Raw genomic sequence first — 19,796 nt, 5'->3', positions numbered from 1 at the left:
TTGTGTATGGTGCACAATAGAAGCAGTTCACAACACACTTGTAGGACATGTGCCCTGCTGTACACTAGATAACTACATTATCTGACTGATATACAACCGCCTAGCCAACTAGCTAAAATATTGCTGTTAACAGTATCAGCGTCAGGAGAAGCCTCTCTGTGCTGTTACATTGTCAAAATAGCACTAAAACAAGAAGTCTGCTATTTATATGGAGAGGGACATTTCAGCAGCCAATGACACAAGCCGTTGTGTCCAGACATTGTGGGTGTTTCCTGCACCCTGATTGGCTAGCCACAATGTGCACACATAAAGTTAGGGAAAAAAATGACTGTTTACAAGAACGCAGCGCCTCTGAGCTCTGAAAACCCCCTCTCCTCATCAAACACGTGCCAAACGCTCATTATACATCACCTTTATCATTGCTAAAGTGCTGAAAATACTTTTGTGGCATCGCAAATATTTTCCCGCAGTTTTACTGAATGTTACCAATTTTTTCTGATTTTATAATATTTTGCTCATGTTTCCGATCACGAATCCGAATGTGCCATATTCGTGCCAAATTTATGCTTGGTGATCGCTTCCCAAACAAATTCGCTCATCACTATTTTTTACTCAAATATTGTAAATAAAGCATTAAAGTAAATCGAGACATTTAACTATGCAGATCTGTTTTGCCACACCTGTTTAAATTGTGAAATTGGAGACAAAGTTTAGAAGCAAATTATACATTATAGATGTGGAAGAATGATAGAAAAAATGACTAATGTCACAAATAAGATTCTAACACACCGTCACTGCTGCCATCATACATCATGACAGTACTAATACCAAACGCAAGTCACATTTGGCCTCCTTTGCCTCAGGCAAACATATTAGTGGGGAGCGAGTGGAGGGATATTGTAGTATATGTCCCATCATTTATCTCAATCACTGCTGAATAATGTCACCTGTGACAGGGACATCATCAACTGCAGTCAGTGTTCTTGTGAGTTGATACACTAAATCCACTGCTATAACACTTACATACATGTACATAGGAATTTCAAATCTGTCAATGACACCTGTTTGTTTTTCCCCGTAGTTCTCTAACTCTCAGCACTCTGAGGACTACTAAGCATATTATACAAACAAAACTGCTTCCAGTTGATTTTTTGGAAGAGATAGTCAACTTTTGTTCTCAGAAGGCATTGTGACTCGGGAGATGGAGAACACAATTCTAATGTCAAGCTGTGGTGCAGGTTCTGCAAGCCATGGTGGAAGTAGCACTCTGAGAGGAGGCTCCACAGCTCATAAAGGTCACCATGATGGCAAATAATTTGTGCAGGCTTTTTGTATGTGGAGTTTCTCTGGCACATTGTCGTTAGATAATTCTTTGGCACTATGTTAGCTCTATAAGAAGAAATTGTGTATAATCTGACTAGGAACTATAGCTGTCTATCAGCATATTAAGTGACATCACATGCTCATTTAGTAAAGCAATCACATCACGTCTCAATGTTTTCTCCTTCCCATTCTCATGATGCTCGTCTTTCTGTCAGCCAAGTCATATTAAGGTTCATTAAGTTGGACTTGATAGATGTCATTATTCCCACAATCATCATTGTCATCCACCTCTTCTGCTTGTCTTACTCTGAGTACACCTACTCCTTCTATGTCTCAATGAACAGAATCCTTCCTTGGGCATCAAGGAAACTAGTGTACACTCACAGTCATCTGCTAGTTTGCCAAATAAACTCACCTTGTCCAGATGCTAATGGTGTAGTTGATACCTTATCACTATGTGGATTGGGCTACCTTTCCAGAAATCATTGCGTGTGTTTAGCATTGTTGGAAGATGCCAAGCCCCCATTATTTCTAAGGGAGCTCACTCTCTGTTCTCACATGTAGGAGAATGTAAGTTGCTCTATGAACTCGCATTTGAGATCCAAAGATAAATTAAGCACTGTGTAAAACTGCCACTATCCAATGCCAATACCGCTATTTCCATTACTATACTTTTCATATAACATAATAATTAACATTTGAGAATCTTTTTAGCCCCAATTATTCACTGACCCTTGTCAAAAAGGACTGAATGAAAAAAGCCTATTGCAACAACTGGTCACTATATCTCTGTGGTGTGTACTGGTGTCAACCAGGACTAGTAAAGTAGGAGTACAAAAACCGACATATGCATTTAAATGTCTAGATAAAAAAATATATATTTTTTTTAAAATTCTACACCAAAAAGGTAACAAAAAATTCTAGGTAAGTGTTCATAGCAGAGCAGAAAACAGAATGCAGTAGCAGGCGCAGCATTGGTGTGTTGTATACAGTTGTACAAAGATGTGCAAAAATCAGACATACACAGTCAAAAGAGACTACATTTTCTTTTACATTTCTGTATTTGAACAAGCTTCAACTTCTTTTCTCAAAAAGGACATAGCAAGAAATGTTCAGTAGGTAGAATCCCCAAAAATCAAGCAACTGTGACAGGGTGTGTACTTGGAGCTATACCATGCAATATAATAACTGCAAACCACTGGGGGGAAGCCAACACCTCCGTGCCTGAGGTCACATGGGCCTTCTGTGGCTGATTCAATCTTCTGCAATCTGTAAAATGTGACCGCTATTTTTGGGGTTGATTTGTGCCAATCGAATCACAAGTTAATTTCCTAAAATAGAAGACAAATTTGATTAGTAACAAATGTATTCAATCATCTCTAGTATATATGTATATGAACTAATTACAGGTGTACGTAGCTGACCTAGGTCAGATTGGATGGGATGATGAAACAAATATAAGTAGAGATATGAATGGAGAATCTATTCCATCAACATGCCAGAAGGGAAGGAATATCTCTTAATACTTATTTGCTTACTATATTTTCATTATTCATTATTTAGTTGACCACTTTTGACTGATTATCAGGTGATAATTTCTTTGTATAAAAAATATTTTTGAATACTATATCCTATTTCTGTTTATGCACATTGTTTAATAATTAATAATAATGTAAAATATACAATGTGCAGACATTTACTTGTGTCTGTTCTTTTCTTTGTCTGGTCCTTTATTGCCAAGTTACCATTCTAGGAAAAACAATTCAATCATATACTATGTGGGTTTAGCTCTAGTAGATGCAAGGAACAGAGTTGATATTCTGCTCTTCCATGAATATAGAGGTGAGTTTTTTCATTATGTTCCGTAAACATTGATGAGCACAATGGATGCTTTATGATTCATTTAAATAGAGTATCCATCTTCACCACAATAGGAATTGACACTTCCACTGTGCACTGTGCGTAGGCAAAGCGAACGTATACCACAAAGAAACATGAAATAATAGCAGAACATGAGTTTAAGGTCCATAATGTCTACTCTTTCTTAAGGAACTATTAACACGCAGGCCTTTTATTTGTCCATTTCTACCAAATCTTCACAGCATTAATTAGCTGTTTTTGATATTTTACTCTGTGTATAATTATGTGTTAAAGGGGTGTCCAGTGAAAACGCAGGATATGTGATAACTTGCTGATCAGTTGGTGTCTCACAGCTGATCCCCTCACAGATAGGCAGAATTTTGTATCACTAACGATGAACTTTTATCTCTGTTATAACATTTCTTGACAAGTTGGAAGCCCATCTGCAGGTCTACAAAAAAGCAGAGTGCAGCACTCAACAAATGGAACAGTGGTCGAGTATGAAGGCTGCCACTAAGTTCTAAAGCGAATAAAATTTACCCGAACTCCTAATCGGTGAGCAAAGTGACCCCCATCATTCAGAAGTTATCATTAGAGATGAGCGAGCACCAAAATGTTTGGTTGCTTATTTTTCAAACTGAGCAATTCTTAATACTCATTTGCTTTTTTCCAGCATGACCCTACAAGGAGGTATGGGGGGCAGTGAAAATGTTCAAATGGATGGAAAAAGTGCTGAATGGAAGGAGACCAACACGAGGAAGACCCCGAGATGCATCTCTGACTTCCAGATCACTGCCGAGAACAATGGTGTCACACACTTACTCAACTTCAAGGACAGACAATAAAACATTCCAAACTAACTTGAAACTGTATTTTACAGGAAAAAACTGTTAAGAAACATGTTTTCCTGTATAATGACTTGTATAGAAGGCAAAATTTAAGAAGGATTTAAACATATATAATTTAAGTAAACCAAACTCGATTTAAAAAAAAACAAAAAACAAAAAAAACCAGGAAATTTCATTGTAATTTATGAAGGAACCAAGAACTGGCAAAAATAAGGGACTCAGATACACCCTGTATTGGACATAAAGGAGGGCCTCATACACATTCTGTTCAAATTGTCATGTATTGGTCTCCTAGACTCATAAAGGTTATGCACTTTTGAGGGATTTATAAAAGGAAATGTACTCCAAACCACGGAATAGTCTATGGGTGACCAATATAATATAAGGCAGTGTCAAACTGGGGTGCCAAGGGCCCACCAGTTACATTGAGTTTGGGGGTGCCCACTTTTCACCTGCATACAAATATTAGAATACCCTCATTTACGAATTTACCTATATCTCTGCATAATAATAAACTGAGTAGATTGGTTAATGAATGATGAGATGCTGCTTTTTTTCTGTACAGCGTGAATCAAGTGAATTATGCCAACTACTGCCCATACAGTGAGGCTGGTGACCCAGATCTGCACAGGGGCCCACCAGGGGATTCCCCTGTTCCCCTATGGGCCAGTCTGAGCCTGCAATAAGGGTATGTGGACACATTAAGCAAAATTTCTGCACCATTTCTGCATCTCTTGGCAAGAAAAGTGTAGCTGCAAAACAAGCGTTTTTGGTGTGTTTTTTGTATGCATTTTTGATTGAATGGAATGAAGTCAATGGTAAAAAAAAATGCAGGGCAAAAACGCACAGAGAATTTAAATGCAGCAGATCATTTTCTACTCCAGTCTGCAAGTCAAAAATGCTCAACATGTGCATGACATGTAAGGTTTTTCATTCACTTTCCTGGCATCAGGTTTTGTCACAAAACAGCGCAGAATAAAAACTAAATTAAAAAAAGCACCAAATCTCCAATGTGACTTTTTAGAGGCTTATATAGCAACGAAATGTACTCAAGAAGATATACTATCCTATGAGAAATATAATACTGATACATTTTTGAACAAGTATTTTAAGACTTCTATAGCAACTAAATGTACCCAAGAAGATGTAATACCCTATGGGTAAGCAATATCAGTATAAATGAACAAGTTTTTTGAGGGTTATATACCAACGAAATGTACTCCAGACCATGGAATAGTCTGTAGGTGAGCAGTATATTACCGATAAAGTTTGAACCATGTTTTTTAGGCTTTTCTAGCAACGAAATGTACCCAAACTAGATAATGGCCCCCACATTAGCCCTCCAAACTGCATAATAGCCCATTCCTTAGCCCCCAATCTATATAATTGCCCCGCATGAGCTCCCATATTGCATACTGGACCCCAAAATTGTCTCCATACTATATGATTGCCCCCACAGTAGGTCTCATACCGTAAAATGACACTCAAATTGGCTCACATGCTATATAATGGCCCCCACACTTTATGAGAACCCTCACAGATATGTCCTCAAGGCATGAGGGGCCCACCCACAAAAAGAGATCCCATGATACTGTAGGATTGCCTTCATGGTAGCCACCAAACAATATAATGGCCCCCCGCATTCGCCCCCAAACCATATAAATTCAACTCTAGTTTAATTTGCTGTGAATAACTGTTGTCATGAGTCTATTAGGAAGTCCCCTTTCTTTGGGGCATGTGGATTTCATCCTCAATTCTTCTTCAATAAGAATAATTCTTCAGGAGTACCTGAGGAGGAATAGTTTTCTTCATCTATTACATCAGTGTAGCAAGGTGTTCTTGAAAATTTGAAAAAGATGGAGTCCAAACATAAGTGTGTGGTTGACCAGAGACATTTGGTAGGTCTGGACCTGTGATTTGGTGATTTGATGTGGTTGTCCTCGAAGAATATTAAGTTGAAGGTTCCTTCTTGGAAACTGGTACAAATGTTCATCGGTCCTCATAATATTGCGGCCATCATAAATCCAGTAGCATTTCACCTGGCTTTGCAACCCACTTTTAAGATTCCTAATTAGGGATGAGTGAACCTAGTACCTGGTACAGAACTTGAACATTGCTCTGTATGTCCGGGTTCCTGGTTGAGTTCACCAGTCAAATAAAGCTTGTTGAAAGGCTGCAGTGCAGCCAATCAATAAGCTTTTAGACTGTGGGAATTTCCAGAACAATCAGAGCCATGCCAAGTATTGGTACAGCTGTTATGCCAGCGCAGCACGTTACACGGCTTATATAAAGGTCAGATCATAAGTGCCACCTCCATCTGCTCTCGCTAGTGTAGGGATAGGATGCATTTGGAGTGAGGTACAGATTGTGACTGCGCACTCTGCAACTATAATGCTGTCTGTACTCTGCAATCCCTATTTGTGCTATTTGACCACTGCCTCCTACTAAAGATCCTCTCTTCCTTTGGCATCAAAGACCTTGCCCTATCCTGGATCTCTTCATACCTTTCCAACTGCACATTCAGCATCACCCACTCCCATGCTACCTCCTTATCCCACCTTCTCTCAGTTGGAGTCCCCTAAGGCTCTGTTCTAGGACCCCTACACTTCTCAATCTATACACTTGGCCTGCGACAACTCATAAAGTCCCATGGATTCCAGTACCACCTTTATGCTGATGACACTCAAATCTACCTTTGTGGCCCAAACGTCACCTCTCTGCTGTCCAGAATCCTGTGTCTATCAGCCATATCCTTCTTCTTCTCCTCTCGCTTCCTCAAACTCAATGTGGACAAATCTGAACTCATCATCTTTCTTCCATCTCACAGATCTTCCTTACCTGATCTATCTATCACAATAAATGATATCACGCTTTCCCCGTACCAGAGGTCCGCTGCCTCAGAGTAATCCTTGACTCTGCCCTGTCCTTCAAACCACAGATCCAAGCTCTTTCCAACTCCTGTCGCCTCCAGTTCAAAAATATTTACAGAATCCATCCTTTCCTCAACCCTCAATCTACTAAAATGCTTGTGCATGCCCTCATCATCTCCCACCTCAACTACTGCAACATCCTCCTCTGTGGCCTCCCTGCTAACACTCTCGCACCTCTCCAGCCCAACTTTAACTCTGCTGCCCTACTAATTCATCTCTCTACTCTCTGCTCCTCCGCTACTCCCCTCTGAAAATCTCTTCACTGGCTCCCATTCCCGCAGTGTATCCAGTTCAAATTACTAATACTGATCTACAAAGCCATCCATAGACTGTGTCCTCCATTTATCTCTGATCTAATCTCCCGATATCTTCCCTCACGTAACCTCCGGTCCTCCCAAGACCTACTGCTCTCCTCCACACTTATTCGCTCCTCACCTAATTGCCTCCAATACTTCTCCCTAATATCCCCCATCCTCTGCAATTCTGTGCTCCAACTTGTCTGACTATCAACCATATTTGGATCCTTCAGACGGTACCTGAAAACCCACCTCTTCAAGAAAGCTTACAGCCTGCAATGACCCTGCTGCCTCCACACCACTACCGGAGCTACCACCTCACCAATACCAGAGCAACTACAACCCCCCAACCTACTGTCTCTTTCACCACCATCCTGTAGAATGTAAGCCCACAAGGGCAAGGTCCTCTCCCCTCTGTATCAGTCTGTCATTGATAGTTTGTTTATAGTAAGTGATATCTTTAATTTGTATGTAACCCCCTTCTCATGTACAGCACCATGGAATCAATTTTGCTATATAAGTAAATAATAATAATTTCTGTGGTAAAAGCCACTGGTCGTACTCTGTACCCCCACTTGTGGGAGTACTGTCCTTGAAGCCGCACGGTGTGTGCACTGCACCTCCCACCTGCAGAGTACTGTCCTTGAAGCTGCTGTGCATACTCTGCACCCCTACCTGGGGGGTACTGTCCTTAAAGCCAGTCGGTATACTCTGCATCCCCTAGCTTGTTGGTGTCTTGTCCTAGAAGCTGCTTTGTGTTTTCTATTACTCTGATGAACAAATAATTTGAATCACTAGTCTCATTGCTGTTAGAAGGCCCCAAAAATAAATTTTCAGACCTGGTGTGTGTATTCTAGTAGTTCTTCAAATCAATATCTGGCACCAGCCTTCAGGTTGCCATTTGTAGGCCCCAAAAATAATCTTTAAGGCCTGGTGTCTATTTTCTAGTAGGTTTGCAATTTGATATCTCACATCAGCCTTCTCGTTGCCATTTCTAGGACCCAAAAATAATTTTTCAGACTTGTCGTATGTTTTCTAGTACTTTATGAAATCAATATATCACATTGGCCATGTCTCTGCTATTTTTAGGCTGCAAAAATAAATTTTATGGCCTGGTGTCTGTTTTCTAGTAATTTACAAATCAATATATCGCATCAGACGTGTCATTGCCATTTCAAGGCCCGACAATGTTTTTTTCAGGCCTGAAAAGTACTTTTGCAAATCAATGTTTTGCATCAGCCATGTTGTTGCGATTTCTAGGCCCCAAAAATAATTTTTAAGGCCCTGTGTCTGCTTTCCAGTAGATTTGCAAATCAATATATCACATCAGACATGTTGTTTCCATTTCTAGGCCCCAAATATAATTTTAAGACCTGTTTTTTGTTTTCTAGTAGTTTTGCAATTCAATAAATTGCATCAGCCTTCTCATTGCCATTTCTAGGCCCCAAAAATAGTTTTTCAGGCCTGTTGTGTGTTTTCTAGTACTTTTTCAAGTCAATATATCATATTAGCCAAGTCGCTTCCATTTCTATGCCCCCAAAACAACTTTTAAGGGCTGGTGTCTGTTTTCTAGTATTTTTGCAAATCGATATATCGCATCAGTCTTCTCGTTGCCATTTCTAGACCCCAAAAATAATTTTTCAGGCTTGTCGTACGTTTTCTAGTACTTTATCAAATCAATATATCACAGTGCCCATGTCTCTGCTATTTTTAGGCCCCAAAAATAACTTTTAAGGCCTGGTGTCTGTTTTCTAGTAATTTTACAAATCAATACATCGCATCAGCAGTGTCATTGCCATTTCAAGGCTCAAAAATGCTTTTTTTCAGGCCTGAAAAGTACTTTTGCAGATCAATATATTAAATTAGCCATGTCGTTGCTGTTCCAAGGCCCCAAAAATAATTTTTCAGGCCTGTTGTGTGTTTTCGAGTACTTTTTCAAATCAATATATCGCAGTAGCCATGTCGCTGCCATTCCTAAGCCACCAAAATAACTTTTAAGGCCTGGTAGTAGTTTTGCAAATCAATATATCGCATCAGCCATGTCATCGTCGTTTCTAGGCCTCAAAACAAATTTTTCAGGGCTGGTGTGTAGATTTTATGAGTCTGGGAAATAAATAACTGACATCAGCCTTTTACTTGGGTTTTAATCATGACCGTAAATTCATAGGGGTTTTGTCGCTAACAATAAGTTTTGTAAGTACCACAATTCCAGCACCTCACTGTTTCTAGGTCCCTTGGTCCCCTATTACGTATCCACTTTTTCCTTGTGCTCCAGCATACATGACAGGTTGTCTTATCGTCCTTGTTTGCTCGACTACTTTAGCAATGAATGCATTCACCAGTATTCTAACATCAAGTAGATTTATGTAAAAGTACCCCATGTCTGGCCATTTCAGCTGTAACCGTCCAAAGTACATCTCTACACTCTCTCCTTTTTACTGTGTCACGTTAGTCAGGAGAATAGACTGTTCTGATTGTTCCACTGTAGCCCATTGTCTTAGTGACTCACAGTACGTCTACCCCGACCGTGCAGATTTATTATCCATGCCCGAAGTTTGATTCTTTGCCACATCTGTGTGTGTCTTAATTATGTGTCCTAGTGCGTCACCTGCCTTTAAACTCACCAACCTCTCTAGGTCTGCCCAGGTACACTTATATGTATCCTGTATTTCCTTTATGTGTCTGTAAAACGGGAATGGTTGGTTTTCAGGGTCAGGCAGCTACTTCAGCAAAGCTAGCTGGTCAGAGGGGCTCCAGGGATAACACACCTGCATCTTTCTTACTCTAGTCACCCTTCTAGGTCCTAATGGGGTTGGTCGTCTGGTGTCTACTGTCAGTTTACTCCTCAAAGGTCAATGACCCCACTACCCACACTATTATGTCAGATTCTTATGTCACTGCATATGATCTTGTCTGGATAGGATTTAGCACAACTCACTTAGGTCAGTAGCACAGGTCATACAAGTGTTTCTCCAGTCTAAGTTTGGCTGACCACAGTGTTTACAAGTCCAACTGTCTTGTCTCGGTCTCTGATTATGCAGAGGTGGGGCGCCAGCAATCATAGATTTTTGTGCATCAAAACAGTCAAAATACACCTTATGTCCCACTGTAATCTCTTTACTTCCATACTGTTGTATTTCCTCTGCCACACGACACCATTTATTCACTTGTTGCTCTTTCCTTTTGTCTTTTATCCAACCCCTATTCTCCTCTCTGAAACTGTGCCATTTCTGTACATCCAAACATCCACACTCTGGCATTTTTGCCTTTTTCAATATTGGTCCCACATATTTCACTGCTTCCTTTCCTTCTCCGTCTTTTACAATCTGCATAGCTGTCTTGGATCCCATTGGGGGCACCGACTGTACACAGAAAAAGTTGCCCATGGCTTCAACTTTTTCTCCCAACCGCTCACCTTTCTTCTGAAATGCCCCTCTAGTGTGCCTGACCTTGTCTTACAGGCCACATGTAGCAAGTCAGAGAGAGCCTGCCAAGGTGTAGCGGGAAGGCTCCTTGCCTCTCACCCAGTAGACCTACAGGATGTAATGAGAAGGCTCTCTGCATCTCACTCATTAGATCAGCTGGCTAGAATAGGAATAGGCCTTTTTCCTTCCAGCCCAGCTCCATGGAATGTGGGAAGACTGCTTCAACTTAGACAGCTCACCTCTGTTCTGAAATGCTCTTCTAGTGTGCCTGACCTTGTCTTACAGGCCACACATAGCAAGTCAGAGTGAGCCTGCCAAGGTGTATCCAGAAGGCTCCTTGCCCTCACCTCTCATCCACAACAAAAATCCCCGCTGACTAAAGTAAGCAGGCCCAGGTGTGATAGGCCTCTAACCTACTTTATCAGGCATACAGTCGGCTACCTCCTTTGTTGATCCACAATTTGCTATAAATCAATCACACAACTAGAAGCAGGTTCACCCACATTAATGACCAATCAACCACAATTTCCTTCTAAATTAGGCACCATATTTTACTTTCAACTTCCAACTTCAACTTTCAAAATTTCATTCCACTTCAATTAAGTACTGTTGCTTTAAAATGCACAAATCTCCTAGCGAGTATTACGCCAAGGACAGAAATACAGAGAATTTTGAGCGCAGCTCCGTGAATCCTCCCATTAGACACTCAGCGGAGATAAGAGCGGAGAGGAGAAGAGAACCGCACAGCCCTTTCATTCCCCCCTCCCATCAGAATTTTAGAAATGTAGTGTCCTTGACACAGTAACAGAATGCAGTAGTTCTTTAGAGTTAATCAAAATCAATTTCTACAAAACTCTCAAAATCACGTGATTTCACTGTAAGAGCAGGTAACTGTATAATGTGAGTAACCGAGCCTTGCCCTTTTCTGGCCAAATGCATCCAGGAACCTTTAAAATGTAATGCCACATATAACACGAGCTATATCATTACTCAATTCATTCAGTCTCAGATGTAGATTTGAAATATCTATAACGCATCTGTCCGGGATCTCCCACAAGAACTAGAAAGGTAACAATCTCTTGACACAAAATGATGTGTCAGTGGATCACTGCAGCACATGTCAGATGATGATGAAACTCATTTGCCAACTGCAGCATCTTTATGCGGTGTGCAGATTGTCAAAGATGGCATGATTAAGAAGTCAGTGGAAGATGATGTGAGGGATGATAAGAGACTAGACCCCATATTGTGCAGAGGCCATCGCTGTGACATGTTCAGTTCAGAGGAAGAGGAAGTGGCCATGCTATCACAACAGCACAGCAAAAGAGGGAGCAGGGTTCAAAGGCATGGTGGGCAGCCCCTTTCCAGTATATCAGTTGCTATTTCCCACCGCACCGCTAGTATAAGCCAAAGACAGTTCAAAAGAGCTCCCTGGCATGGCATTTCTTTAGAGAATGTGCTGCAAACAAGTGACAGATGGTTTGCACTCTGTGCCATCAGAAACTGAAACATAAATATTCTGAACCTGAGCACCACCTGTATGACGTGTCATCTGAATTCCAAGCACGAGTTGCAGTGGAGTACACACCTGAAACATCATGACAGATCTGAGCCTGATTCTGCTCCCTCTTCTGATGCCGTTTCAGCCTCTTCCTCCCGCTCACGATCACCACCAGTGTCACCAAACATCTCCACACCATCCCATGGAAATGTTCAGTTTTCCATTCCCAAATCCTTGACTGGAAGAGGAGATACAAACCTAGCCACCTGCAACCACCACACATAAAAGAAAATGGGAGCAGCAGCAATCGTATAGGAACATAATCAGACCAAATAGTATCTGCAGCTTCCAGCCCCACTGACTATATCATGTTAATATTAGGACAGTCAAAAAACTGAACAGAGCACATCACAAAGAAACAATTTACCATAAGTCCTAAATATAAAAATGTATTTATTTTTCATTACACAATAAAAAGTATATATTGTAAAAATAGCAAAGCATCAGTGTAAAAAAATCCATAGTATAAAAATATAGATACATTGGGGGCGGTATTATCCATATCATAAGGGCACATAGATGCAAGTGAAAATTAATTAGAAATGGTAATAAAGTGCAAATAGTGCAAGAGCAAATAAATTCATATACTAAGTGCAAATAAATTAGTGCAAATTAAATAACAATTCATCGTGAATATGCAACATAGTTAAATACTAACAAAAATCTGTGATGTGCAATATAAATAAATATAGCAGTGTATTATTTGTGCAAAGCCAGTAAACGCATATATCACTGCATAGATGTCCCACATTAATCAGAGGCAATAGTACCCTCTGGCACAATAGATTCAATATCAGCATCCTTTGTGCCAAATACCAGGAAAGATACACAACTACAGCGCAAGTTATGAAAAAGTTATGTTAGGTAAACAATACGACTTACAAACTTCACTGCACCTGGTCAATCCGGATAGCCGCCCTCCCCAACGCGCATTTTGGCCTTTAGCATTTGTCAGGGGGTGGCGCCTATGGGAGACTAGCAGGCATATATATCTACAACAATCAATCATACATCAGAATTCACAAAAACAGCAAATCAAAGAAAAGAGGGCGTGTTTAACAATATTGGACCTCCCATCCTATTCTACACTATACGACCTAAATACAGATCTTATCACTGTGCATGATTAAATAGAGACCATCCTAATGGATCCCTACAGCATTTCCCACAGACCGGAATCCAGGGTCTGTCATTACATGACAAGGGACACCGCTATATGTATTTGCAGAGCGCCCCTGATATTATAAAAGCGTACATCTTCCAATTTCAAGTCTGATATGGCATCATTTATTACACAAATATTGATGTTTTCGTTATCTCACAATGTTTTTACTTTTAAGGGGTCCTTCTTCCTGCAGCTCCAGGGGACAGCCATGGGCGCAGCCTTTGTGCCGGCCTATGCTAATCTGTTCCTGGGGCTGTGGGAGAGGGACCTCTTCCTGTTGGATTGTCTCTCGTCGGTGGACCGTGTCCTTTTTTGGGCGTGGTACATCAACGACTTTTTTTGATCTGGCAGGGTACTCATGAAGCACTTGATCTATTCATGACAAGTCTTAATAATAATGAGATGAATATACATCTAGCATATCATGCTCATTCAGACTCTGTGGATTTCCTTGATGTCACGATTAAACGTGATTCTCAAAATGTACTGCAAACTGACATTTTTCGTAAACCTACCTCAGTAAACTCCTTACTGCATGCCACAGCAGCACATCCCCAATCTGTGATTAAGTCAGTTCCAATTGGCCAATTTCTCGGTTTAAGGAGAATTTGTTCCTCTGATGATGTTTTTGAGGAACGGGCACGTGACCTTAAAACTAGATTCTATGCCCATGGCTACAGCCACCGTATGGTTAAGAGAGCATATTTGAGGGCAAAACAATCATCACGGGATTCCCTATTATATTCTAATAAAAAAGTTGATACAACCAACAAAGTGAGATTTTTCACTAAATTCAATGCTCAAGCTGATGCTATTAGGGAATGTTTGAAAAAATCTTGGCCAATTTTACGTGCTGACTCGACATTGGCTATTTATTTACCGGATAGGCCACAGATCACCTTCCGCAGGTCAGACAATATACTTGACTGCTTGGTAAGAAGTCACTATATGCCAGCTCCAACAACGACATTTCTGGATAAATTTCCTAAAGTGGACAATTGATGCTTTCCATGCGGTAATTGTGTGGCCTGTTCAAATATAGAACGTACGGATACCTTTTTTAATCAAGGAGGGAATCGTAATTTTAAAATCAGACATCACATTACCTGCACATCAAAAGCAGTGGTCTATTTTGCAACATGCCCATGTCATAAAAAAATATATTGGGATGACTACTAGGCAGTTTAAAATTAGAGTTCGTGAACAAGTCCTGGGTATAAAAGCTGCTGAAAAGGAAAATGACATCAATGCCCTGAAAACAATACCCAGGCATTTCAAGCTCTATCACAATTGTGACAGACACTAAGTTGAGGGTTCGTGGCATAGATACAACTTCCATTAATATTAGAGGTGCCAATGTCAGCCAGAAATTAGCACAATGTGAAACCAAGTGGATTTGGACACTTGGCACGGTCCAACCACTTGGTCTTAATGAAAATAATAGCTTTGTCCCATTTCTCTGATGTGTGTTTCATGGTATTTTAACATTTTTAATATTGTTGGTACTTATTGTAGGCTACTTGTATATTTTGATATGTCCATTATTTATTGAGTCTCGCAGCAATTTTACATCTTTATTTTTATTTTATTGTAGTATTATATATTTTTCATCTTTGACAATTTTGGATACTTACCTATAATTGTTTTTTGTCTTTTAATTTCTTTTGGTATGCCAGTTTTGTGTGCTGTTTGACAATTGAAGTACCTCATTTGGTGGTCATCTTTCTACTTGATGGTATGGACTGAAAGCAGGAGTGCATCATAACCACAGTCATTTCTTTACCAGACATCCCTAGGATAAAGAAGAAAGAGAATGAAAATATATGAAAACCTTTATTCAACAAGAGCACTTATATTATTATATTTTATATTCTCTGTATCTCTTTGCACAGTGATCATTTACATTGCATCTTTGCAATTATATCACGCACTATAACCTGGGACTATCTGTATATGGATTGTGAGTTTTGTTTGATCAGCCCCATCTGTGTCGCGTCTGTTTACATCTTGTTACAAGTGCTTATGGCATTGATGTAGACGTGGCCCACCTGGCAATCCCTTCATCCCCTGCTTTATGAGCGTCAATATCCGTCTGACATGTGATACAGTGTATTTTATTTTAACTCTGTTGCAATATAGTAGAGTGTGGGAATTATGTCATTGTATGAGGTGCGTTAACTGTCTATACCTACAATGTGAAATATTTCTCTTTGAAGTTGGCAATCAGAATTGGTGCACAATTTCCTTCCTTTTTTCCCTCCTGCTTCTTCTCCTCATTAATATTGATATTGGTAATGCCTGATGACGTTATACACTATCCTTTTTTGGTGAATGCACGCATGATTTGCTGACATATAAAGATTATTCTGATATGTGGTCACGGGGTCTATTCCTGGTAGCTATTTATACTATTTACATTTATATTTGGACGTCAGCAGTTATTTTGTCTCTTTATTATTGCGGGAATTTCTCTGCTTTTTATTAGAGATGCTAATTAACATCTTTAGGTTATGCGTAGCGCAAATTTGATAATTCATTGTGTGTTTATGAACTATGGTGATTACTGTTGTTATCAGTCTTATATCACCGTTGACGCTATGTTATTGAATAAGGGTTGGTTATTCTTTTTTGTTATGCGCAATATATATATTTTTTTGTGTCATCATGGATACTTTGTACTCCATAGTTATCGGCCTTATATCACCGTGGACGCCGTGTAATTATTAATTTTTAAATAATGTTTGGTTATGTGTAGTACATATATTTTTCTTACCATCAATGATATTATGTACTCAATAATAGCGGCGTCCATTTTCTTTTCTTTTGTCATGTGCAGTGTGACTGTTTTAGTCGCTATGGATACTGTGTACTCAATAGTTACCGGCCCTATATCACTGTGGATGCTGTGTAATTTTTAAACAATATTTTTGTACCCCCTTTTTTTGTTATGTGTAGTACATATATTCTTCTTACCATCATGGATATTATGTACTCAATAATAGCGGTGTCCTTTTTCTTCTGTCATGCGCAGTGCGACTTTCCTAGTCGCTATGGACGCTGTGGATTGATGGACAGCGGCGGCCATCTTTCTTTTCTTTGTCATGCGCAATGTACGCTTTTATAATATCAGGGACGCTCTGCAAATATATATAGCGGTGTCCCTTGTCCTGTAATGACAGACCCTGGATTTCGGTCTGTGGAAACATGCTGTAGGGATCCATTAAGATGGTCTCTATTTAATCATGCGCAGTGATAAGATCTGTATTTAGGTCGTATAGGGTAGAATAGGATGGGAGGTCCAATATTGTTAAACACGTCCTCTTTTCTTTGATTGGCTGTTTTTGTGAATTCTGATGTATGATTGGTTGCTGTGGATATATATGCCTGCTAGTCTCCCATAGGCGCCACTCCCTGATGAAGGGTAAAGGCCAAAACGCGCGTTGGGGAGGGCGGCTATCCGGATTGACCAGGTGCAGTGGAGCTTGTAAGTTGTATTGTTTACCTAACATAACTTTTTTATAACTTGCGCTGTAGTTGTGTATCTTTCCTGGTATTTGGCACAAAGGATGCTGATATTGAATCTATTGTGCCAGAGGGTACTATTGCCTCTGATTAATGTGGCACATCTATGCAGTGATATATGCATTTACTGGCTTTGCACAAATAATACACTGCTATATTTATTTATATTGCACATTAGAGATTTTTGTTACTATTTAACTATGTTGCATATTCACGATGAATTGTTATTTAATTTGCACTTAGTATATGAATTTATTTGCTCTTGCACTATTTGCACTTTATTACCATTTCTAATTAATTTTCACTTGCAAGCAGCCTGAATGGTACAACTTCCCACCTTTGCTGCCTCTATTTTCTGCTGCAGTATATCCAAATGGTAATCAACTGAGCCACTCTGCATGTATTTACTCCATTCACTGCTAGCAAGCAGCCTGAATGGTACAACTTCCCACCTCTGTTGCCTCTATTTTCTGCTGCAATATATCCAAATGGTACAACTCTGTACTTCTGCTGCTTTACCATTTAGCTGCATATTTTAATGTGCTTGCTAATGCTTTGGTATAATTCATTTGTTGCACTGTATGTAATACTTACTGCTTTAGATCTGTGACTGGGGCCTCTCTAGATCTTATCAGGTGGAAGGTGCTATAGCATATTGACACAGCCTGGTCTAGTGCCTTTGATCATCTAACGATCCCCTGGAGTGCTGGCCCCAGTTGCCAAATTATACCCAACCAGCTCCCACAATCCCTCTCTCCTGACCCAGTAGTGTGGCCTATATATGTACTAGTTCCTAAGGGGAGGCACACAGTGTGGGGTGCAGCACGCAAGCATCCCATAAGCAAAGCATCACAGAAGCTAAGCATCAGGAAAACGGCAGTTATACACGGCAGTTAGTCAGGGCAGGAGTCAGGTAACCCACACTTTGCTCTCCCCTTTAACCATGTGCTTTATTTTTATCCTCCCGTGTTCCCTTGCCATCCACATTCACCATCCTATCCCTCCTCCATCACGACTCATACACGTCAGCCCCTCTATACTTCCCTCTCCCATGTACAGCTCCCATGCACTACTCACCTTCCTGAGAAACCTCAGCCCATCTTGCCCAAACACATCGCAGAAAAAAAATACTTACAATTCCAACAACTATTTGCTCTTTATCTTCCTACTCCTACTGATTTCAGTGGACATCTCCCCCAACCCTGGTCCACCATCCACGAACCTCAACCCCTACCATACCTCATATCGAAACCATAATAATCTTATTAATATTACTTGCACTCCCTCATCGCTATCTTTTAATTGTGCCCTCTGGAATCAACGGTCTGCTTGTAACAAGCTTCCTTTCCTACACAGCTACTTTCTGAACAACTCTCTTAATCTGTTGGCCCTCACTGAAACCTGGATTCAGGATTCTGACACTCTCTCCTGCTGCCATTTCCTATGGTGGCCTACAATTCTCTCACTCCCCGAGACCCACAAACAGAAATGTTTGTGGAGTCGGCATACTCCTGTCCCCACAATGCACTTTCCAGGTCATCCCCCCAGCTCCATCACTCTTATTCCCTTCTTTTGAGGTCCACACCATCAGGCTCTTCCGTCCCCTCTCCCTCAGAGAAGCGGTCATATACCGGCCCCCAGGCTCACCCACCCACTTCCTTGACCACTTCTCAGCCTGGCTGCCGCACTTCATGTCCTCAGAACTTCCAGCCCTTATCCTGGGAGACTTCACCATCCCCATTAACAGCCCTACTTCCACATCTGCATCCCAGCTTCTATCACTAACCACTTCTCTAGGCCTCTCGCAGCTTTCAACCTCTGAGACACACAAGGACGGTAACACCCTTGACCTGGTCTTTGTCCGGCTCTGTTCAATCTCCAACCTAAATAACTCACCGCTTCCATTCTCTGACTGCAGCATTCTCTCCTTCATGCTCACAAATCCTCGCCCACCCCAGCTCACTCCTACCTACCACTGAGTCAGAAATCTACAAGCCATTAACCCTCAGACACTTTCAGACTCCCTACACTCATCACTGTCCCCAATCTCCTCTTTTTCCTGTCCTAATCTGGCTGTTCATCACTACAATGACACTCTAAGAAGCACCCTTGACCAAGTAGCTCCCCTCACCCTCAGAACCTCCAAGCACAGAGTAAAACAGCCCTGGCTCACATCGCAAACTCAACTTCTCCATCGATGCTCTAGGAGTGCTGAACGCCTATGGAGAAAAACCCGCACACCAGAAGACTTCATCCACTTCAAATTTATGTTAAGAACCTATAACGCTGCCCTTCACCGCGCCAAACAGACCTACTTCACCACTCTGATCTCCTCACTAGCCAACAACCCCAAGAAACTTTTTGACACTTTTCACTCCCTCCTCAGGCCAAAAGCACAAGCCCCTATCACAGACACCACGTGTCTCCCAACCACCAAGTGCTGTGACTCCCATCCCTTCCTGCATCTCCCCTGGCTCACTTTCCACATTTGATCCCATCACAGAAGAAGAAGTCTCCAGACTCCTCTCTTCTTCTTATCCAACTACATGCACTACTGACCCCATTCCCTCACATCTCCTCCAGTCTCTCTCTCCAGTCGTCACAACCCACCTAACTACAATCTTTAATCTCTCCCTCCCCTCGGACATTTTCCCATCCTCCTTCAAACACGCCATCGTTACTCCATTACTAAAGAAACCCGCTCTCGACCCATCCTGCACAAACAACTACAGACCAGTCTCCAATCTCCCCTTCATCTCTAAACTTTTGGAGTGCCTAGTTTACTCCCGCCTTACCCGTTACCTCTCCACTCACTCCCTTCTAGACCCTTCACAGTCCGGCTTCCGCCCCCTACATTCGACTGAAA

The 19,796-nt window shown here is 41.0% G+C and overlaps 1 long non-coding RNA gene across 1 annotated transcript in view; it reads right to left on the bottom strand.

Moving 5' to 3' along the window:
• Positions 1-2,297: 2,297 nt before the first annotated feature.
• Positions 2,298-19,796, bottom strand: part of LOC141093127 (uncharacterized) — a 35,307-nt gene continuing 17,808 nt past the window's right edge. Inside the window, exons 2-3 of the long non-coding RNA XR_012232986.1 lie at positions 15,043-15,200; positions 2,298-2,654 (exon numbers count right to left, since the gene is read on the bottom strand). This is a non-coding gene — a long non-coding RNA (uncharacterized lncRNA). The remainder of the gene's footprint in view (positions 2,655-15,042; positions 15,201-19,796) is intronic.

The sequence above is a fragment of the Dendrobates tinctorius genome, unplaced genomic scaffold, assembly GCF_039654945.1.
Source record: "Dendrobates tinctorius isolate UK_male_01 unplaced genomic scaffold, ASM3965494v1 ptg000062l, whole genome shotgun sequence".
In the NCBI taxonomy this organism is placed as follows: domain Eukaryota; kingdom Metazoa; phylum Chordata; class Amphibia; order Anura; family Dendrobatidae; genus Dendrobates; species Dendrobates tinctorius.
This window is presented reverse-complemented; position numbering and strand designations above follow the sequence as displayed.